This window comes from Castor canadensis, chromosome 6, assembly GCF_047511655.1.
Source record: "Castor canadensis chromosome 6, mCasCan1.hap1v2, whole genome shotgun sequence".
Lineage (NCBI taxonomy): Eukaryota > Metazoa > Chordata > Mammalia > Rodentia > Castoridae > Castor > Castor canadensis.
Genome location: NC_133391.1, coordinates 6,016,647 through 6,041,099, shown reverse-complemented (window position 1 = coordinate 6,041,099; position 24,453 = coordinate 6,016,647). Strand labels below are relative to the sequence as shown.

The window sequence follows — 24,453 nt, the reverse complement described above, 5'->3', positions numbered from 1 at the left end:
TCTATATGTTTCTGTCCTTTTTGTGCATTTCCATGTTTTGGGGACAACAAAGTATTCCAGGCTCATTTTGGACTTTCCCTGCCCTAGCCCTGGAATCAGTCATTTCTCTAAATATCCTGCTTATTAGACTAGAGAAATTATTCATAATCCAAGATCTGGGAAATCGGCGTGCACATCGCTGTTAGAATGACATTATTGCCTAGCCCTGGCAGTGTAGAGAAGCAAGGAATTTATTATTTATATACCAAAGATACACACATTTACATCTATCTATCTATCTATCTATCTATCTATCTATCTATCTATCATCATCCATCTTCACTGTATCATCTCTCTCTCTTCTATTACCTGTCTTCTATCTATCTAACATGTCTATCCTTTCTCTATATATACCTTTCCCCTTCCCTCCTCTGTCCCCTCTGTTCCTCTCTTTTTCCTCTCCTCTCCTCTCCTGTTCATTCTCTATCTCTCTCTTTCCCCCTCTCTCTGAAAAATCATAAGTTAACACTGCCAGATTCTACCCCAACCTTATTCCATAGGATTCTTTCTAGTGTTCTCCCTTTCTGAATAAGTAACTCGCCTCACAAACAGTGACAAACCTTCTATCACTCTTGTTAAACTCACTCACCTGAATTTTCAACACTCTATTTAGTCAGTGGTTACTCTTTTCAGGCCATGCATGTATCCATATCCTCCTGCATGGGCTCCACACCCAGGCCAGGTGTGATTTCTTCATCCTACTTTATATCTGACTTGAAGCCATCATGACTCCCTTCTCCACTACAATGTGTGCCCACAACCTGTTGTATCCTACGCAATGGCCTTAAGAGTAAGTGAGGGAAGGGAAAGAGAAAATAGGGAAGGGAAACAAAGAGAAAGGGAGGCAATAGGAGGAAAAGGGAATTAAAAGAAACCAGCTGAAACCAATGAGTGCTTGCAGAATTGCTACAGAATCAATTGACCAAGCAATCATTTTTATTCAATGTTCATTGTGTTAACATTATTAGAAGTTGAAGATGGAATACAAACAAATATAAGAAAACATGTGTTCAGTCTTCCAGAAACATCAGGGGAATGGGATAGAGACATTAAATCAAAACTAATAACACAATAAAATTCACTGTCTCAGGACAAGTGTTACAAAAATGTGTACTTAAAACAGCAGAATTACACTATAAGTACCCCTTCCAAGCAATGAGCAAAGTCACAATGAATTAGCTATTACAATAATCAAATTGGAGTCATGAAACAGACTGCACATGACCATTGAATGTGATGTTCACAAATTGACTCCTCATTCAGTTTTATAGATCTCCACTCCCCCACAGTGTGCATGATGGCAGTGGATCCTTCTTTTGTAGAGGGGGGTTACTGACTTTCTCAGTAAAATACAGATTGTAGAATGCTGCAAATGAAACATTTGATGGAAATGTCACTAGTAGAGCCTCCAATAATTCTTATTTTCATTAACAATTGTTGATAAAATCAGTGATAAATGTTTATTCTCTGTTCAGAGCTCAGAGGAATTGATGGTGATAACTGGGGAAGATGGAGATACTTCCATGGAAACCAGAGAGCTTGAGGCTTTGCAGTAGTCACCTTTCTATTACACAATAAACAATACCCTACACACACACTGAGCAAGCTCCACGAGTGTCCATAAACTCTAATCACTAATCAATTGCAGAAGACTAAGTTCATCTTCATTTCTGAGTTTTCATTATAAAAATAAATTGGTCAACTTCCTTGAAGCATGTAGCAGGAATAACTGAAGAAAATCAGGCTCCACTTATGATCACATCTCTTGGCACAGCCTTTAGAACAATGGGTTTTTCTGCTTGAAGAAGTCCTTTCTGGCTTAATTTCATAGGGATCTGCAACAGATAAACACAATGACAAGCAATAAAGTGCCAACAATCACAGGAACAATGAAGAAAAGATACAATGACAGTAATGTTTTATAAGCACATGAAAACTACTTTTAACATCACTTATCTTGAATTCCTTCTACTCATTTGTTAAGCTCTGCCAAGACTGGGTAGTGACAGCTTTCATTAATTCATCAGAAAAATATATTTTATGAGCACTTACTCTGTGAAAAAAATTTTGTCAGAATGTTTATTGATATAATTTAAAGTACAAGGATGAGTTAAAAAATTTAAATCGGACTCTTAGAGATTAAGACAACCTATTTCTGAAAAGCCATAAAAAGTTAATTTTGTATGTGTTGGATTTTTTTTAATTGTTATGCTGGGTGGGGGTACATTTTGGCATTTACAAAAGTTCTTACAATTTATCGAGTATATCATGCTTGAATTCATTCCTTCCATGATTCGATTTGTTGAGTTTTGCAAGATAACTTTGAATGAATACTTTATATTTTAGTTATATGGGCAGGGCTCAACCTTTAAAGAATCCTGTCATCTCTTCCAAGTAAACCAATTCAGTTTAATGATTAAAGAGAATTTAAGGAAGAATTTTGGTTTATTTCTCTTTTTTCTGGTTCTGGTGTTTGAACTCAAGCCCTTATACCTTGAGCCATTCCACCATCCTTTTTCATGTTAAATATTTTTTGAGATAGGGTCTTGTGAACTATTTGCCCAGGCTGGCTTGGAACCTTGATCATCCTGATCTCTGCTTCCTGAGTAGCTAGGATTACGGGTGTGAGTCACCAGCATGTGACTCATGGTTTATTTCTTTTCTTTGCTAACATCTTTTAACAGCAAAGAACAGTGGAAATAGGGAATTTCTAAGACTTTCATTAAACTCTTACTTCATATTTAGAGTCATTCTTTTAGTGGTGGTGAATCCTCTGATTGAGTAATCTTCTGACCTTAATACAGAGAAAGTATAGGGAAGGACAAGGAATCTATCATGAGGTTGAGACTCTCCAGCCTAGAAAACACCTGGAGCTTGACAAGGTGTCTGTCTCATCGCTGGTGTTCCAGAGTCCTTTATTATCTCAGAATGAAATACCCTGACAGTACATTTACAGGAGAACTACACAGCTGCCCTGCAGCCACAAATAAGGTGGAAATAATTTCTATCTGCCCTTTCTCCTAGGCAGAAAGTCTACAGACATTAAAATGTGTGAGTCCTGGAAATAAATCACTGTATTCAGGTATTTCTTTAAGTTCTTGTAGAGGAGAGCAACACTCAATCTTCATAACGACACAATGCCTGTCCATCACAACTGCCCACAGAATATCCTAACTCCAGTTGACACTAAGCTGAACTTAAACTTTGCTCAAGTTCAAAGACACTGAACACAATCGTGTCATGCTTATTTGCATAACTATGGATGATCTTTCTATTTTTGGTCCTTTTAAAGCAAAAGATGTGACTCCAAAATCAAATGAACTTAAAATCTAATAAACAGGACAAAGAAAGATTCTTTGGCCTGTAGGATAAAGTATTAAAAGATGAATGAGCACATACTTTTCTGTAAGTAGACTCCTCTGTTAGAAAGAACTTCCATAAAATAGTATTTGTTCAGAAATTATACTGACCTGTGTTTCCTTGCAAGGTTTGAAGGTGAAGTTCTGTAGGACTCTGACGAGAGCGACTTCATGTTCATGAGAGCAAACCTCATTCCAATGCAGTTCCTGGGTCTGTTTCCAAAAGGCATGAATATGTACGGATCAATGCTGTCCTTGTTCTTCTTACTGAGCCTGGGCAGCAGCAGTGGATGAGAACATGTTGGTGAAATAGGAAAACCAGAGGAATTACATATTTGGGGTTCCCTGCAGACATCCTTAACCAGTAGTAGACAGCATGAATTTCTGGGTTGGTCTTTGAAATGCAGCTGTGGTTTTGCCACAAGAATTGTAAGCTACAGATCCTTTCCATTCCCCTGATCCTAGAGGAGCTTTAAGTTTTGTTAGAGGTGATGAGTGCTATTTAAACGAAATTTATCTTTAGTAAACACTAAAACTCCATTTGTAGTGGAGATGTGTTCGTACCTTGAAACATAGGAAATGAGACCAATGGAAGGAAAATATGTTCCTACCTTAACTCACCCTTCTGTTCATCATCGAATCATTGAGGCAGAAGGAAATATGCCTCCTACCATTGGAAGTTTTATTTTCCCTTCTTTCCACTCCATCTTTCCCTCTCTTTCATTTCTTTTCTTTTTTCTCTCTCTCTATCCATCCCTCCATCTTCCTTCTCCCATCTCCTCCTTTCATCTCCCTCTTCTTCTCCTTATTCTTCTTTATCCCATTCTTACATCCTTGAATAGTTTAAGTGAGATAATTTACAATGTCATATAATGTTACTCTGCTGTAATATCATCATTAATTTCCTTCTACAGCTGTTTCCTTAGGGTATAAATCTTAGGAGGCTAGACCCAAATATTACACAAATTTGAATTGCCTGCAGTATGGAGTTTTGTCATGACCTTCTCCATAATTCTCATCATGTACTTTGATCATATTCACTCCCTCTATTACTATTTCCTATCTCCCCTCCTACTGAGTGTTTAAGGAAAAAACAATGACATGGGGAAAGTGAGAATGGCATTGTGGTTATGTATTTGAAAAGCTTTTTTGTATTGTGGAGAACCTTGTGAAATACACACAGTTGATGTGTTTCACACAAACATGAGAGTCAGTGGATGGTTGTGGTGGAGTGTGGATGATATTGGTGGATGGTTGTTGAGGAAGGAGGTGGGCACATGGAGCAGCATTAAAGCTATTCTGTAGATTTGTTTCTGTAGGTTGTAATTGTGTATTTGTCAAGCATTCTCTATGAGAGATATCTGGTAACATTTTGAGTGATCACAGCCTGGACTAGTCCCTGATACACGGTGAACACTTACTGTATGCTTCATAATTGAATGAATCTAAGAAAGACAGTGAGTGGGCTCTGATTTTACATTTGTGAGCATACAGAAGGTAGAAGAGTTGATCTAGGAAGAAACATTGAAGTCCTCTTGCCTAGAAAATTGAGGATTCTATCAACCTTAATTTATTCTTCCTTCAATAAGTCACTATGTGTAGACTCTGTGGTACCACTAGAGACACCATGACCAACCAGACAACGTCCCTGCCCTCAGGAAATGCTTAGTAAGAAGCCAATAAAAGAGTAGATCAGAGGCATCTTGTTGTAAAACTTCATTCTCTACTTTGCTTACCAACATAATAATGAGAAAACTAAACTATTTCTAGACCAAAAGTGTGCCTAAGGCCCTACAAGTTTCTAGAAGAGTCTACTCAATACATCTTCAAGGAAGGAAGAATTTCTTAGCTGTCTAGAAAGCAGATGAGTTAGCTGTGGAAGAGTCAGGAAGTAAACTGAGTGTGAAGGAGCTGGCCCAGGACAGCAGCAGAGACAGGACCAGGAGGACCTGAGCTTGCCTCTGTCCTCAGTGAGGCTGCCTAACCATCAGAGAAGAGGCCTCCTCAGTTCTTCAGCCTGCATTTCACAACCACCCTCCTGGAGGACCCAGGATGGAATATTTAACCAAACACAAGAGGAAAGCATTTCTTAATGCTGGTGATAAATTTAGAGAGCTAAAAGGAAGAGCACATTAAAAACTGAAAGGAGTAAGAAGCCTAAACACCTAAAATAAGATAGCGTTGAAGAAATTAGGGCAGATGTATACAGTCATCCTAAAAATTTGCACATGTGTTTGCACTGTGTCTGTTGGAGGATTAGTTCCATGATCTAACCAAAATAAAATCCATGGATACTCAAATCCCTTATAAGAAATACAAGAAGATTTAGAAAGGACAAAAGCTCATCCTTGAGCACACTTTAAATTATTTCTAGATTGTTCAGAACACTCAGTATAATGTAAATACTGTACAAATACTTACATTGTGCTATTTAGTGAGGAATGACCAAAAAGATCTGCACATTCTCAATATTGCTGCATGTTTTTCAAAATAATTTGATCTACTGTTGGTTGAAATTACAGATGTAAGCCTACAGTTATAGATGGATGACTGCAGATCTTAATATGAGATACTGAAAAGTTTATACCTTGCTGTTACAAAAAATAAGCAGCTGTTTGAAATCAATCAGAATTTGGTACAGTTATATTTTGATGTTGTATTTTTTTGTACTATTGGGGTTTGAACTGAGGGCCTCACACTTGCTAGACAGGCACTCTCCCAATTGTACCAACCAGGTACAATTCTATTTTAAAGATTTACATGCACAAAAATATGTTCTTGAGGATATTCATCACATTATTACCTCATGATTATTTTTGGGTCTGAAACGTAGGATGAAAATCCTTATTTCTAGTCAATTTGTATAATTTTGAAAAAAGTATTGTGTTTTTAATATAAAATCTTCCTAAAAATAAAAGTACATTTGCATAACTAATTGAACAATCACACCTATGTCTTCTACACTAAAAGATAAAAATACACTTGAACCAGCCTGGGTAGGGTAGGTTCCCTTTCCTGGCTAGGGTAGGTTCCCTTTCCTAGTTAGGGTAGGTTCCCTTTCCCATAGACCCTATACCTTTCAGGGCAGAACTCCTCAGGCTCTTGCCACAACTTTGGATCTCGGTGAAGAGCGTAGCTTGGTACCATCACCACAGTCCCTTTGGGAATGAACACTCCATTTATTTCAACATCTGTCTTACAGAGCCTCTCAAGTCGGCCAGCAATTGGGTATAATCGGAGCGTTTCATTCACCACCATGTCTAGATACTCCATCTGTACCAGGGCATCATAGGTGGCAGGTGCCTAGAAAGAAAGGAAGATATTTTCATAAAGTTGGGGAGTAACTTTGAACTATGGAATAAATCACGTTGGTAAAGCATGTGAACATTGAGAAAGTGTTTTAACTACCATGTCTGTTGACCTTCTTAATGGCAATCAGGAAGTACAAAGGAGTCACAAATTTGAGAGATCTTTAGGAACAATCCCCATCCCAGGGCCTGAAATCTTCAGCATTAATATGTACTGCTTTTGCTTTCTCACTTGAGGAGATGTGACTATAGATTGTGATGATTATGCTAAACAAAGTATACCAAAGTCAGTGTCACCTTTCAACAGCCATTTCATAAGGGCTTAGTACATAGGAAAGAGAGAAATCTTGTTTCATTGAGGTGAAATAGCCTGCAAAGCTACTCTTTTGAGTATATAATATAATGATATAATATAATACAATAAAAAACTCTATACATAATTTGAGTAGAAACTAGTCTCTCCTACACCAAATATGACAAAAGAAGGATGCTGTCATGACACACAATTTTAGCTCTAATACAGTTTCTACACAGGATAGGAACCCACACAATCAGCCCCACCCTTGGTTTTAGGACCATTCTCCTGGTTGTTGCTTCAGGGCTGACTGTAAGTTCTGCAGAAAATGCTTTGTGTTCATCTCATAACCAGACCAGTCATGCCAGTGCCAGAGTCCAGGTAGCTTCACCCCACAGAATCTCAGTTTGGGTGAATGAAGAAGTGCCTGTCACTTGGTGTTATATTAGAGAGACCATAATGTAGAGGTTAAGAGTTTGGCGTTGGAATCAGACATCCAGGCTCCTCTCTTGGCTGCTTCACCTCTTCCTCTATGACTTGAGTGTGAGGATGTGTGGGGCACAGCTGAGTCACCCGCATAGCCCAGCCAAGGTCACCCTTGCTCAGCCCACAGCCAGACCAGAGCACACCTCACAATGTCAACACAACTAACTCTCTAGACACTTGAGTCATATGTGCTTATACTTCCATGTCACTGGGATTTTCTGGCTATTTCTTACTTGTTTTATGTTGGTGACAGACGATGGATACAGTTGGGTCAGCATTCTTTATAAAGAATTTCTATTTCTGTGAGAAGCATCCTATACTTATGTTTCCCCTTCACTTCTCTCTTCAGACTCTTCCTGAAGAGTTGGTGAAATAATCAATGCTTAACAACTCTTTGGAAAAATTCTCATTGGAAATTATGAACTGTCATTCTTATTAATGCTTCAACTTTTCCCTCCCTATCCAGGTATGATGTCATTCCCTAACCTTATCAGGAAAAACCACATCAATCTCCTCCTGCAATTTCTTCTGGATATCAGGGTGAGTAGCCAAAAAATATGTAACAAAAGAAAGAGCACTGCTGGTGGTCTCATAGTCAGCAGAGATAAAGATAATTGATTGGGCTACAATCTCCAGGTCAGATAGAGCTAATAGAAGAGAACACACATTTTAGATAAAGACAGTCAATACCGAACATCACAGTTTAGGTTAAAAAAAATCCAAATAATGGTTTCAAAAGGCTACCCTACACCTGTCCATCTTGTCCTCTTTCTGCCACCCTCACCAAGTCACAGCTAGTTAATGTTAAAAGACAACGTTTCTAACATATACAGTGTTATTGATATACTCCTTAGATATCTGAATAATTAATTTGTATAAGTGAAATGTATAAGTAAAAAGGAGCATTCTCCCTCAGGAAATTTTAAATTATTCCAGCTAAACTATAGCTTGAAACACTTTGAAAGAGTTTGCAACACTAAGGCTTTGGTGTATGGGAAATTAAAGGATCTCTTATCTAAACATGTTTGGAGGAACTGAGGTAAAAATACTGAGGAGAAAGAACCTTGGTACTCAAAGTATGGTTCTGGCCCAGCATCCTCGGGAACTTCTTGGAGATTAGTAGAAAGGCACAAGTTCAAACCCACACTAAACCTATCACTAAATCAATATGTGAAATTTCATCAATCGTGATGATCAGTGTGCACAAACTAGCTTGGGAAACAGGGATTATACCTTTGAAGGCATCAGGTATTAGAAGACCTGGGGTACTGGCCTATTGATCAGGAACTGCATTAGGATGTTTAGTCTGCAGAGCCCTGAAATAATCATGGCACCTACCCCAAACATGAAATGGAAATTTAAAAATAAGTGAGTGTTTAAAAGTTCTACAGAGTTCAGATTGACTGATGATGACTTCAGTGATGTGGTTGTGGGGGGATTCAACAATCAAACTACTTTCTCAATGATTTTGAGCCCCATGAAGTTGAACTGAAATTTACTATAACTTCTGCATTTATAGCTCGACCATTCACTGTGGTAGCTACATTTCACATATGGATATTTACATTTAAATTAATTAAAATTCAATATAACTGAAGGTCCAGTATTGCAGTGGCACTAAACAGACATCAAGTGCTCAATAACCACATGTAGCTACTGGTTACTGTATTGAATTGTGAATCCATAGATTATTTCCTGTAGTGCAGAAAGATGTAGTGAACTATATGGTTGATAAACAGAGAGACACATGGCAGAGTGATAGATGTGCAACTAGATGTATGTGTAGATGTATTTGCACCACCAAGCTGGAATCAACCCATTGCCCTTCTCTATAATGAATATATATTCATTAATTTTGTCAGGTAGCTTTAAATTGATGACAGAGAGAGACTGAAAGACAGAGGAGAGAGAGAGAGATGAGAGAGGAAGAGAGAGAGAGAAAGAAAGACCCTTTGGATGCAATATATAACATTAGAGTGTATATCTTTCTGAAGTTTTGCAAAAATGCTTTTCTACCTGGAAATTGACTTCAGTTTCCAGAATAAGCCCCACCCTCTGAGCTTCCCCATCTGTAGTCTGTGAAGCATCCTGGGTTACCTCTATGAGACTCTGTTTCTTTCAAATTCTGGGAATCAATCATCAACTGAAGGAGATCCACTCAGTGCTGGAAGAATAAAGAGAAATTTCAGACAGAAAGTCACTCGTGAAGTCAGAAATAGGTCAGTGTTAAACTTCACCTGCCTTCTGAGCATATGGCCCCTTTAAGTCCAAAAGTCTACCTGGTATTGCCTGATTCTTCAGGGAACAAAACAATCCATTTATAGACTTTGGAAAGCAGTCTGTTTCCTGAGAGAAATCAGGCTATGTTCAGAAGCTTTTCATCTTTGCTGTCCCTGAACCTGAGTTTCTCTGGCTCTGAACACAGACTCCTGGCCAGTTAGTGACCACCTTCTCCTGTCACACCTGCTTGCTCAGGAAGAAATTGTAGACTTCCCTCTTTCTCCTACCTTCATTCTTAATACACAATAACCTCATAGATTAAACTCCACCCATTTCCAGAGAGAATCAGCAAGTTGGCAGCAAGCATCTTGAAATATTCCACCACCCTGGGATCTTGAAGGCTTTTCAATGACACCTGGGGGAAACTGGTATTGCCTCCTTACCTGAAGGCATCCTTGTTCTGAGTGTCCAGAGAAGCCCTACAACCACCCCAGGTCATGAGGAGCTGAAAATTTTCAAAATCCATTCCTCTAGCTTTGGGGAATGTACAGTACATCATTGTTATCTATAGCCACTGTACAATGACTAGAGGTAGGAAAACCCTCAACTCCTATCTAACTATAGCTTGGTATGCACTGAGAAACCTTTCCCTATCTCCTTTCCCAGCCTCTGGCAACCACCATTACATCTCCACTTCTATGAGGGTCATATTTTTAGATTCCACATATGAATGAGATCATACAGCTCTTGACTTTCTATGAAAGGCATGTTTCACTTAACATAATGATTGCCTGTCCCAATCATGTTGAACACCACAAAACACAGGATTTTATTCCTCTTAAGGGCTGAATAATATTCCTATTCTATATAGCACCATATTCCAGTAGTTGGTGGACACTTAACATTTTTGCCATTTTGTGGCAATTATAATTAGTGCTGCAATGATATATTGAAACATCACACCAAACCCCAATAATGTGAACATTTACTATGTCAATAAAAATGTTTTAAATGGTGCTGCAATGAACATGGGAATTCAGATGTCTCTTAACTATACCAATCTCATTTTATTTGAGTATATACCCACTAGGAAGATGGATGGATCATGTGGTGCTATTTAAATTTTTTACTAGGGTTATTGTTCAGTGGTAGAATCCGTGCTTACCATGTGTGAGACCCTAGGTCTGAGCCCCTACACTGCAAAAAAATTAAATTTTTTAAGGAATATCCAAAGCATTTTCCTTAATGTCTCCCCCAATTGATATTCCACCAATCGTGTGCAAGGGTTCTTTTTTTGTGGGATGTGGTAAAGTACTTATCTCAAAATATTTATGCCATGACATTTTAAACTCTTTCTCTCTGGCACATTGTATATTCTTATTCCCCACCATTACATTCTTCATTCTCCACTAGAATCTGAACACTCCTGCTCTCAACCTAGGTCTCTCCATTAACAAAACAGAGAAGAACAGAAATAGTATGTATACTTCCCAATAAATTATTAACCAGTGAACATCCTCATGGAACCACATCACCAGATTACCTTTGTTTTATCCTGGAGGCGATCTTTTTTCATTCTTTCTACAGAAGATTTAAAAAAATTTATAACATGTTTTGGAAACATGGAAATATTTAATGTCTCATAAACTGGTATAAGGAATGGAAACATTACTGTAGGGGAAAAAAAGAAGAAAGGAAACCATGGTGAAAATGCAATATTTACCTGGAACAATTACATTTATTCAAACACTCAGAACAGTAAAAGTCATCAGATTTTCTCTAACAGGAGCCATTCCCTCTGTGATCTTTGGGCTCCAGGCCACTGGCAGAGCAAAGGCATGACACACCCAGGGCCACCACTGTAGAAGTGAGGTCATTGACCATTTCTGCATTGTTGCAGTAGAAAAATGATTAAATTCCCTGACTTATTTTTATTTTGCAGACTGTGATAAAGCCTCTTTGGATCAACCAGGCTTTAGTCTGGGACTGAAATTCATCATGCTATTGAAACAAGAGTTGTAGAGGAGAAAAAACATAGCTTGTTTTAACAAATCACAATGGAGAGAAGCCAGAAAACAATAGTTAGATATTGAGAGACTCACAAATATGTGCAAACTAATTACTCCACTCCTAAATAACTAACTGGATCAAAGAAGAATCATAAATCACAATTGGAAATGGTCTTGAGCTGGTAAAGTGGCTCAAGTGGTAGAGCACCTGTTTAGTGAGTGTAAGTCCCTGAGTTCAAGCCCCAGTACTGCCCAAAACAAAGCAAAACAAAAAAGGAAATTGTTTTGAAAGGTAAAACTGAGAACACAATATAAACAGCTTGTGAGATAGAGAAAAGGAAGTGTAGCTGATATACTAAGCAAATGGAATTTCAAGGCAAGCAGGAGTTCCTATACTCATAGCAAAGAAGAATCTAAGCCAAAACTAGTTGGAAGAGATAAAGGCGGTCACTATCAAAAGGATCAGTCATTAAGAAGATATAATGATTGGAAACATGTATTCACTGAGTTTGCTGCACCTATTTTATGAAAGGACTGTTATTGGACATAAAGGGATATGTCACAGGACACAATAATAGTATGTGGCTCCAACCCCACTGTCATCAATAGATTAATCATTCAGGCTAAGAGAAATCAACAAAGAAACTTCAGAGTTAAGCTGCACCATAGATCAAGTGGACTTAACAGATCTCTACAGAAAATTCCATCCAATAGCTGCACAATATACATTTTTTCCTCAGCAGCTTATGGAACTTTCTTTAAAATAGAACTCATTTTAGGCCATGACACTGTGTACACATGTATGAAAATGTTAAAATGAGACCTGATGAATCTATTTCAGGAATAGGAGGAGGAAGGTATAAAGGAGAATGGTGGAGGAGGTGAATTGAAGTATGATATATTTGATATATTGTAAGAACTTTTGCGGATGCCACAATGTACCTCCACTCAGTACAACAATAAAAAAAGGAAAAGTCTCTATATATAGGTCATTCGAAAGCATCAAGTTAAATATTTAAATAGTAATAAGCAATTGCAAATAAATTTCAAAAAACTGACATGTAAAAATAAATACATATATCATATAACATATCAGATTATGTGCAATAAAATTAGAAATAAATACCAGGAGAAACTATACAAATCCATGGAGAAGGACCAATATACTATCGAATGATCATTATATCATCAAAGAAATCAGTAAGGAAATTTTTTAAAATTCTAAAATCTAGTGAAAAATGAAAACAGGACTTACCAGAACCTTTAGAACACAGCTAAAGCAACTATAAGAAGGAACTTTACAGCTGTGTGTACACATTAAAAATTAGATATTTCAAATAAGCGACCTACTGATGCACTTCAAGCTATTTGAAAAAAAGCACAAGACAAACCCCAAATTAATAGACAGAAATAAATGATAATGATGAGGAATGGAATAGACACAGAGAATCACTGAAGCAAAGTGTTGGTTCTTCAAAAATACATAAAATGTTTGCAAATCCTTTAGTCAAACTAACCAAAATAGAGGGAGAAGATCCAAATTAACAAAAGTAGAGATGAAAAGGGAGGAGAGATATTACAACAGTTACCAATGAAATGCAGAGGATCATTAGGGAATACTTTGAAAAATTATGTTCCAATAAATTGGTAAATCTACAAGAAATGGATAAATGTCTAGACACATACAACCTGCAAAACGGAACCATCTAACTGTCTATAACAACCAATAAGTTTAAAGCAATAAAGAAGTCTCCCAACAAAGAAAAGCCCAGGACTGAATGGATTCACTGCTGAATTCTGCTGAATTTTTAACATTAATGCTCCTCAAACTATCCTATAAAATAAGAAGGAAAGAACACTACTCATCACATTCTACAAAGCCAGTGTTACCATGGTACCAAAACCAAGTAAGGACACAACAAAAAGAGAAAACTATAGATCAATATCTTTGATGAACATAGGTGGAAAAATCCCCAATAAAACACTTGCAAACAGAATTCAACACCACATTAAAAAGATCATTCATCACTATCAAGTAGGTTTCCTTCCAGGGAAGAAATGATGGTTCAACTATAATTCAAATCAATAAATGTAATACAGCACATAAACAGAATCAAGAACAAAAATTACATGATTATCTCAGTAGATGTAGAAAAAGTCTTTGACAAAAATCTAACATCCCTTCATGATAAAAGCCCCAAAGAAACTAGGAATATAAGGAACATAGTTAAACTTAAAAAAGGCTGTAGATTACAAACACATAGGCAAGGTTAGAGTAAATGGGAAAAAAATTAAAGGATCCTCTTTAAAATCATGAATGAGACAAAGATGTCCACTCTTTCATCCTTATTCAATATAGTGCTTGAATTCTTATCCAAAGAAATATGCAAGAGAAATAAGTATGAAGGAAGCTACCAAGGAATAAAGAAATCAAGTTACACCTATTTGTAGACAATATGGGGTGTTGAGGAATCTATCAAAAACATCCTAGATCTGATAAGCACTTGAAGCTAAGTAGAAAGATCTAAAATTAGCATGCCAAAATCAGCAGTTCTGTAAATGTCAATAACAAGCATGCTGAGAAAGAAGTCAGGGAAAACATCCTCAATCACAGCAGTCTAAAAAATACCTAAGATAAGGGAAAGAATTCAACAAAGAAAACCAAAGAAATTAAAGATGCTAGAAGATTGGAAAGACTTCCCAGATTCATGCATCAGTGAATTAATATTGTGAAAAATGGCTGCATTATCTGAAGCAATTAAATATTCAATGAAATCCCCATAAAAATTTCAATGAAATCCCCATAAAAATTTCAATGACATTCTTCACAGAATTAGAAAAAAATCCTAAAATTTATAAGAAAGTACAATGACTTCACAGAACTGAGGTAATCCTGAAAAAAGAAAAAGCAGTGCTGGAGGTATCATAATAACTGATTTCAAATTATACTACAGAGTCAGATAACAAAAATATCATAGCACTGCCACAAAAACAAACACCAATGGCACAGAACAGAGTATCCAGAGATCAGTTCACACAGCTACAGCCACTTGGTTCTCAACAAAGGTGCTCAAATTCATGTTGGAGAAAAGATTACCCCGTTTTATAAATGGTGCTGGGAAAACTCGATATCCACATGCAGAAGACTGAAACTAGATCCTTACATATTACCATGTACAAATTCAATCCAAAATGGATCAGACCTTAAAGTTCAACTTGAGACTTTGAAGCTAATCTAGGAGAACAAAGGAGGACACTTTGAGATGTCAGCACAGGCAATGACTTTCTGAGTGAGACTCCAATAGCTCAGGAAATAATGAGAAAAAATTGACAAATGGAATTGAATTAAATTGTAAAGCTTCTGCACAACAAAGAAACAATTACCAGAATTAAGTGACAGCCCACACAGGTGGTCAAAAGTCTTTTCCAGCTACTCATCTGATAAATGATTAATATCCAGAAAATATAAAGGCACCAAAATCCTAACACCAAAGAACAAATGATGCAATTAATCAATAGGCAAATAAATGGGACAGGCTGCAAAAGAAGTACAAATGACATGAAAAAACATCCAAAATCCTTAATTGTAAAGGAAATGCAAATCAAAGCTGCATTGAGATTCCATCTCCCCTCACCCCAGAGGGTCAGAATGGCCATCATCAAGGAAATGAACAATGAATGCTGGCAAGATGTGGAGAAAAAGGAACCCTTGCACACTGTTGGATGGAATGCCAATCAGTGCAGCTCTGGGTGAAAGCAATATGGAGGTTCTTCAAAAAGCCAAAAACAGAACTACCATATGTCCTGATGATACCACTTCTAGAAATACATCTGAAGTATTACAGGATAGAGATAACCTGCACACCCATGTTTATTGGAGCATTATTCCAAATAGCCAACTGATGAAATTAGTGTCCATCAGTGGAGGAATGGATAAAGAAATTGTGGTATACGATCAAATGGAGGATTATTCAGCCACTGAGATGAACAAAACTAATTATTTACACTGGAGATCATCATGTTAAATGAAATAAGCAAGGCTCAGAAAAATAACATGTTTTCTCTCATGCATAAGCTAGATTAAAAACATATAAAAGAGATAAAACATAGAAGTGAACTATTTGTGGAATGGGGACCAAGAGAAGGAGGACAGGGTATAAGAGAATGAGGGAGAGTGAATACAATTGAATTGTGCTGTAAATACTATCAAATCATCATGAAGAGGCACAGTATTTTGCACAATAATAGAAAAAGAAACCAGCCAATGGCATTCACCATCATTATCACTAGGGATAGTCAAATAAGAATCACAATGTGTGACTCCTCCATGCTAATTAGGATGTCTGTAATCAAAAGGATGGAAAAAACAAATGAGAAGTTGAGATGTGGAGAAATTGCAATCTGCATCCATTATTGGTGAGAATTGAAAATAGTGTGGCCATTACAAGAAATAGTTTAGCACTTCCACTTCTGAGTAGATACCCCAAAATAACCGAGAACAGGTTTTCAAACACAAACTTGTATAAGAATAGCCATAGTAATACAGTGGAAAAAGGATAGAAACAATCCAAAATGCCCCAAACTGATGAATGGCTAAACAAAACGTGCCTCATCTATAGAATGGAATATTATTCATCTATCAAAAGAAATGAGGTAATGATCCATGCTTTTAAAGTTCAACTGATGAACCTTAAAAACATAATAATAAAGGAGACAGACACAAAGGCTAGGGAATGTATCATTTCATATATATAATCCATAATAGGCAAATCTATACAGTCAGAAAGTATGAAGGGATGACTTAGGCATGAGGGAGGTAGAGGAAGAGCTACTTAAAAGGTACAGGGTTTCTGACTTGACTTAAAATTCTACTATTGACAGTGGTGATGGCTACATATATCTTTGAATGTAGTAAAAACATTGAGTTTTATACGTTAAGTGGGTTACTTATATGTACGTGAATTGTATCACAGTGGACTGTTATTATACAAGGGAAAGAGAAAATGAAATGGTAGTCCACATACCTACTGAGAAGAGCATTGGGTCAAAGAAATCAAATTTTAAGAATTGCTTGATTTTTTCCACAAAGGGGTCCTGTGGGTTGTTCAGAGAATCTACATTTACTCCAAATGAGGTGCCAGTGATCACATCCATGCTGTAGGCCCCAAAGATGCTGAGTAGAGAGAGACATGGAGAATTAACACCTGCATTTCCTCCCAATTCTTCTGCAACACAGGCAGTGAGAAGAGTGGGGTCATTCACACGCCAGGGCAAGACAGACAGAGTGACAACAGTGTTAGAAATACTTGAAGGATCATCTGACAAATATATGCTCCTATCACATGCCCCCCTGGTACCAATGATGCAGCTGTTCTTGTCATGGGCGGCAGGGACACTAAGGTGAGTTAGACTCCTCTCTAAGTTCAAGGAACTTAGAGAGACAGAGACTCATAACCAGACAAACTACAGCAGTGCAAATGGAGGGTGGGTGATAGCAGGTGTGCCATCACTGTGCTTGACAGGACAAAGGTCAAATAAGTGACTCTAACTATCTAGGGAACACAAAAAAGAGGACCTTTATCTAGGTATAGCCTAAGCACAGAGTGTGTGCCCAGAGCTGGTTCCTCCTTAGCTCATTACAGAGGAGCAACCACCTGTGTTGAGTATCCAGGAATATCACTCTTTCCCCATACGCCCTGCTCAGGATCCTGGTAAACCTGCTGTTCCCCAACCCGAGAGGGGTGAGGTTGCTATGACAGCAGAATAATTTCTGTAGACTGTAAAAACTAATAATATTCCTTGTAAGAACATAAAAATCTATTCAAAATGGACTTGGGTGGACCCCATAGCTAAGTGACCCTATGTCCTCCATATGTGTGCCCAGGGCAATAGCAGTTTACACCAATGTTTCATGGAAATTGAAAACATTCTAGTTTACACAATAAATGATATGATTTCCCTACCCATAGTCTCAAGGAGAAATGGTTGGAAGATTTAGTTTTTCACTGGTAGTCTCAATAAACTCATTATAGATTTAAATTGTTCTAAAGTTCCACATGGTCCACACGCCATCCCCACACATGCTTGGTGCCAAGTCCTCCAATATTTCCTATCTTGTACACTCACAGCTTTGGTGAGATCATGTTTCTTCTTTCTAAACTGTTTTGCCATACAGAATATCAAAAATGGCAGTTAGGCAGATGAATTAATCATGACTCTTAGAAACCAGGAAGAAGATCCTTTCATCCCAGCTTCTCTGCTTTCTCCTGGGAGCTTCCCCTCCTGTCTGCACCACTGCAGCTGTGACACCACACACCTGCTTTTGTCTGATCCCTGGAGAATTCAACAGTGGGAATTTCAGCTCCCTGATGGGCAGCTGGAGGATCTCCTGACAGAGCTCAAAACACCAGAGGCTGCACTGATACTCACTCTTTCATGGTGACAGTATTGTCTTTCTCTGCTTTCATCCTCAAATTTTTCACCAGCACATCTGCATATTGGGTAATGATGGGTAACATCTGAGCACAAAACAAAATAATATGTGTAATTATATGAGGATGCTGAAATCCCAAAGGCCATGGCTTTCCCAAAGATGAAGGAGTAAATCTTATTTATGATGAATCTTAGAATATCTCTTCTGGGATCTAAGGACATACTATCACTTTTAGGATGTTCAAATTCAGAGGACTTAGAAAATGGCTATATTCTTCATTTCTAACTGTTCCTAGATCCATTCTTTCAGTTCCCAATTAAAATTCCTTTTATCTTATTACCTCCTTGAGTTTCCCACTGGTGAAAGTTGGAGACAGCAATGTTCGTATTCTCTTCCATTCCTCATCCTCAGCTACAGAGACAGCTTTTTTCATAAATCCCACTGGACCAAGTGGCTAGAGTCCAAAAAAAATTTGAATTTGCCTTCCAGAAGTTTTGAGATCTCAATGGTTTTAAAAAGTTGTTAAACCACTTATTTAAAGAAATATTTACTGACTGCCTAGAGAGTATCTGGTCTTATGTAAAACACTAAATAAATACTTATCCCAAATGATTAGCCCCCTGTAAGGGTGGAAGAAGCACTCAGCCACCTCATGTGGGTTTAGAATTTTAGGTTCAAACCTCCTTTTGGAAAGAAATGTCCCATTTGGTTGAGAACCTGTTGCTCCAGGGACATCAACAGAAGGAAGAGCTAACACAACCATGAGGACTGTGACAAATAAAAAAGGATTGATGACATAGTAGGTGACCTTGTCTCACTGTATGTTCCCTTATACCAGTTCTGTCTTTTCATATATCTATTGAGTAAGCATCTTGATACAGGGATGCCTTCATATGGTGATTTCAAAAGATAATAATTCTAAAAGGATTATAATTATAACTGTTATTCTGAGGTATCAATGTAACTCCTTATTATCTCTTTTCTCCTAATTTTTTCCTCCAAGGAAAGATGGAAAAGGAAAGATGGTTTTATTTTCAGGCAGACCCAGCACCACCTCCTTGAAACTTGTATCTATTATCTAAAAATAAATTTGCATAAAAACGATACTTGCAATCCTCATTCATAATAAAAACCCAGGAGACTAGGAAGACAGGAAATTTACTCAATTTGATGAAGAGGTTCTTTGCAAAACCAGTCTTCAGCTAGGAACACACTTTTGGGTGAAATATTGAGTGCTTTCATTCTAATGATAGGCAAAATTTGACGATGTCTCCTGAGTCAGACACAGAAAGACAAATAAAATATATCCTGAATGCAGAACAGTGATTTCTACAGATGGAGATGGATAGAATGGAAGGCCAAATAGAGGAAGGCTGAATTTGATTAGTATGATGTATGCATGTGCTGAAATATCACCCAGAACCCCACTCATATGTACAATTAACATTTGTAATCCTTTCTTTTTCTAAAGTAAAGGTATAGATTGTATAGAAAAATACAAAAACTTACCAGCCAAAATTAGGCTAGACTGTAGAAGATAAAAGTTGGCATCTCTGAAAAACAAATGTCCACTTTTATCAACATTCTACTGGAAATCTTAGCTACTGCAACAAGACAAGAAAAAAATGAAAATGAGAAGCATGCAGTTTTAAAGAGAAAAACAATTTCCTATTTTAGGTAAAATATTGTCAAGTTAGAGATTCTGATGGTGCATACAAAAAACCCCTCTGGTATTATGAGTTCAGCAAGTTTGTAGGATGCAAGGTCAACACAGGATAATCAGGCACATTTACAAGGTAAATAAGGAATATGTAAAAAGCACCACAGACACACAATCACTTTCACAATGGTTACAAAGAAAATTAAATGGTTGAAGTATGACTCTAATAAAAACATGTACAGGATCCATGCACTGAAAACTAAAAAATGTTGATGAAGGAAATCCAAAGAAAACCAAAGGAGTAGAGAGGCACACAGTGTTCATGGATCACAAGACTGAACACGATGAGGACACTGTTTTTCTTCAGGCATCAATGAGTTGAATTCAATTTTTATAACAATATAGGCCAGGTACCAAAAACTTATTCTGAATCAGTATGAAAAGATGGAATGATTCATTGCAAAATAAATGAACTGGGAGGAAGGAAGCACTCTATATGACATGATTCACTCTGTCCCTGCAGTAGCCAAGACTGTGTGGTTTTGCAGCAGGGAAAGTGACAGTGATCAAATGGACATGAGAAACCTATCTGACCACAAGGCCCCAACCAATTCTATTCTTCCTATCTTTTCCTTTCTTGTTTTGGTGCTCCTTGGGTTTGAACTCTAGATTTTGTGCCATGTCCCTGGACCTTTTTGCTTCAGTTATTTTTCAGGTAGGGTCTCATGTATTTTTTCTGGTCTGGCCTTGGACTATCCTTGAACTGTGTAAGCACACTACTTATGCTTTCAGCATAGCTGGAAATCCAGACACGAATCACCACACTTGGCTTGTTTGTTCAGATGGGGTTTTGCCTGGGCTGGCCTCGAATTATGAGCCAATTGATTTTCTGCTTCCAGAGTAACTGGGGTTACAGGTGTGAGTCACATACCATCTTTTTCCTTCCTTCCTTCTTTCTTTCTTTACTTTCTTCCTTCCTTCCTTCCATTTTTCCTTCCTTCCTTCTTCCCTCTCTCCCTCCTTCTCTCCCTCCCTCCCTCACTTCCTTTCTTCCTCTTTTTCTCAACATATTCATTAAGTCATTGGATGAATGGACTGAATCTGTTATAATCTGGTATCATTCAATATCAGAATATTTTCCCCACCTGATTTTTTTGTTGTGTTGGGGATGCACTGTGGCATTTATGAAAGTTCTTACAACATGTCAAAGATATCACAGTTGAATTCATCCGTCCATTATCTTCCTTTACTCCCCTGCCCCCAAGTGATATTTGACAGGAATACCTGAAAGAACTGGAGAGTCAGAGTTAAAAAAAATGATGAAAGAAAAGAAAACCCTTGATCTGAACTTCATATATCAAACAACATTTAACACCAAATAGATCATAGACTTAAATGTAAAGCGCTTAAACTGTAAAAATTTTAAGAAAAATAAACAACAGTACAAGAGACGTAAGGGACAAATTTTCAGACTTATTGCCAAAAGCACAATCTAAATATAGGCGGATTGCCCACCTCCAAACAGAAGACTTTCTCTGATAAAAAGACTCCCATTGTGAGAAAAAGACAAGCTACATCTGGTGACTCCAAAAGACTAGCAAGGGGGAGCTTTATGGTGAACGACCACTTCAATATCATGACTGTACTGGTTATAGCAGACATGTGTGCACATGGTAAATTTGCAGAGAGCTACACACACACACACATATACACATACACACTCATGCACATACACGTATACATATACACACATACACACACACATGCACACACATACACACATGGACATGTACACACATACTCACATACACACATACACACACATACAAACATATGCACACAGATACACACAATACATAAATGAGGGCACAGAAAATCGATGAACAGGGAAGAATGTCTGTGTATTGTATCAATTTCCTATTGCTAGAGTAAGAGGAACATACTGTTTCTATAGTTATACAAGATATTATCATCGGGTGAAGCAGAATAAAAGGTACGTGAAACCTGCCTGTACAATTTTGGGAAATTTCCTACGAACCTCAAATTATTTTGTAATAGAAATTGAGTAAATAAATATTTAAATATTTTTAAAAGGATGCCTACCCGCCGGTTTGTGAAGACAGAATAACATTCTTTCACAAACACCGTTTTGATCATATCTGTATCTGTGATAGCTAGCACAGGCTGTCGACCATCATACAACCTGTGTTGGAAAAACAGAGTTGATTAAAAAACCTAAAGGAACTGAAACCACACTCAGAAATTCAGATTTTGTTCTTGGTGTTACATCATCCACACCCTAAGTTCCACAATACATTGCAAGATGAGCTCTGAGTTCAAGTAGAGATTCTGAGCACAGAAGCCATTGGAGTGTTGACAAAATGAAGGTAATTAAGTAGGGAAAAGACACAAAGTAGCTCTTCATACGGGTTATGACAAGATACCATTGGAACTTCTGTGGTGCATGCCTATGGCATTAGCCATGGTTCTTTGCATGTTCAAAATATTGGACTATCAAGAAGAATATTAGGTCAGTTAAAAACTGAAGACAAGTACTTGTTCAAGTGCTCAGAAGTGCTAACTGTTGCAAGAGCAGTTGAGTTAGGAGATGTAAGGCTCTCCCTGTGACTCTGTCACTAAATCACAAGGTCTTCATGAGTCATGTCAACTCGCAGACCCTGTGGCTGGGCCTGTGGATTCTGAGGATTGGTTTGTGAAAGAAGAGAAAGAGACAAGAGGTGGCAAAGCCTCCTCCCACTTCTCTTTGTGGAAAATGACTATCCTCTTCCAATGGTCTCACCAAACCTCCCGCAGCTCTGAACGGGAAGAGCTGCTTCAATGATCTGAGCCACCATTCAAGATTATAAATTGCATCGAGTCCACAGGGAACACAGCTGTGCAGCTATATCCTATATAAGTTCTTAAAGGGCAGTAGAACGAAGCAGAGAAAGAAATCCTGCATATAATTCCATCGAATATTCTTGGCTGAAAAACAAAAATTAAATGAAAGAAAAGCTGCACGCATTCAGAGAAAGTACAAAAAGCTTAGCATTAATGATTTTCAATTCTGCTTACTATGTTTCCTAGACTTTCTTTCAGAAGTGAATGCTAAATACATCTTTTTTCTTGTGGTACTGGGGTTTAAATACAAGGCTTCTCCCTTGATCAGTCTGGATTATGATTCTCTTCACTTCTTGCCACAGCTGGGGTGACAGGCATGCAATGCAATGTCTAGCTTTTTCCTCTATTAAGATGGGGTCTCGCAAACTTTTTTGCTCAGGCTGGCCTGGAATCATAATTCTCCTGATCTCACTTCCCAACTCAGCAGACCCTGTGGTTGGGCCTCTGGATTCTGAGGATTGGTTTGTGAGAACTGAGGATGAGATAAGAAAAGGCAAAGCCTCCTTCCACTAGCTATTAGTGGAAAATGACTATCCTCTTCCAATGGTCTCACCAAACCTCCCGTAGCTCTGAATGGGAAAAGCTGCTTTAATGATCTGAGCCACCATTCAAGATTATAAACTGCATCAAGTCCACAGGGAGCACAGCTGTGCAGCTATATCCTATATAAGTTCTTAAAGGGCAGTGGAATGAAGCAGAGAAAGAAATCCTGCATATAATTCCATTCAAAATTCTTGGCTGAAAAGCAAAAATTAAATGAAAGAAGAACTGCACACATGCAGAGAAAATACAAAAAGCTCAGCATTAATGATTTTTCAGTTCTGCTTACTATGTCTCCCAGACTTTCTTTCAGAATTGCATGCTAAATATATTTTTTGTAGTACTGAGGTTTAAACACAAGGCTTTGTGGTTGCTTGCGGACACTTTCCTGCTTGGGCCATGCCTCCAGACCTTTTTGTTCTGCTTCTGTGGAGATAGGGGCTCACTTTTTGCCCAGATCAACTTGGACTGTGATCCTCTTCACATGCAATATAATATCTGTTTTTTTCCTCTGTTGAGATGGGGTCTCACAAACTTTTTTGCTCAGGCTGGCCTGAAATTGTAATTCTCCTGATATCAGCTTCCCAAATAGCTAGGATTATAAGCACAAGCCACTGGCGGCTGGCTTGTTAAATAGAAAATTTTAATGCAGTTGCTTGGACTTGAAATAAAAAAGAAACCAATGTAAGAAAAATATAAAGCCAAGCACACAATAAAAAGGTATCAAATGATGCATTTTATGTAATTAAAGTGGAAGGTAAGATGGAGAAGGGAGAATAGTCAGATTCTGGACAAAAAATTGGACTCGTAGTCTCCCCGGTATCAATACTCATGGAAGAGTCATAAGATGCATCAGTCTTAGCCTAATTCTTGACTGTGGACCTCGACACTTGGTGACATATGGGATCCTTGTAAGGAAAAGACTCCAGAAACTTCATAATACATGGCAGCTGAATCTGAATTGGTTCTGGGCTGATATTGTTCCAATGCAGTTGGTTCTCTCATCCTAACAAGTTTACCCAATGGGAGTTTCCAGAATAGTCACCCCCACATTTTTCCATATTTCTTATAACACTCTACATCAAAATCTGCAAAACCCTGGGAAGAGAAACCACATGACATCCCATTATTATTCTAACGGTACCGATCCCATTTCTAATTGGGCCTCAAATGACTGGAATCCTGTGAGATCAAGATTACTGT

General features: G+C 37.8%; 1 pseudogene; it reads right to left on the bottom strand.

Moving 5' to 3' along the window:
- Positions 1 to 1,763: 1,763 nt before the first annotated feature.
- On the bottom strand, positions 1,764 to 18,602 carry LOC141423994 (cytochrome P450 3A4-like; annotated as a pseudogene).
- Between the last annotated feature and the right edge of the window lie 5,851 nt (positions 18,603 to 24,453).